The following is a 583-nucleotide window of genomic DNA, read 5'->3' as shown; positions in this document are numbered from 1 at the left end:
TGCTAGCGGTCTGTCAATTTTGTTGATCTTTTCAAAAAACCAACTCCTGGATTCATTGATTTTTTGGAGGGTTTTTTGTGTCTCTATCTCCTTCAGGTCTGCTCTGATCTTAGTTATTTCTTGCCTTCTGCTAGCTTTTGAATGCGTTTGCTCTTGCTTCTCTAGTTCTTTTAATTGTGATGTTAGAGTGTCAATTTTAGATCTTTCCTGCTTTCTCTTGTGTGCATTTAGTGCTATAAATTGTATAGCACTAATTTATAGCTTTAAATGTGTCCCAGAGATTCTGGTATGTTGTATCTTTGTTCTCATTGGTTTCAAAGAACATCTTTATTTCTGCCTTCATTTCGTTATGTACCCAGTAGTCATTCAGGAGCAGTTTGTTCAGTTTCCATGTAGTTGAGCGGTTTTGATTGAGTTTCTTAGTCCTGAGTTCTAGTTTGATAGACTTCATGTCTAAAACACCAAAAGCAACGGCAGCAAAAGCCAAAATTGACAAATGGGATTTCATTAAACTAAAGAGCTTCTGCACAGCAAAAGAAACTACCATCAGAGTGAACAGACAACCTACAGAATGGGAGAAAAG

This window comes from Papio anubis, chromosome 12 (genome assembly GCF_008728515.1).
Source record: "Papio anubis isolate 15944 chromosome 12, Panubis1.0, whole genome shotgun sequence".
Taxonomy (NCBI): domain Eukaryota; kingdom Metazoa; phylum Chordata; class Mammalia; order Primates; family Cercopithecidae; genus Papio; species Papio anubis.
Note: the sequence above shows the minus strand (reverse complement) of the source record.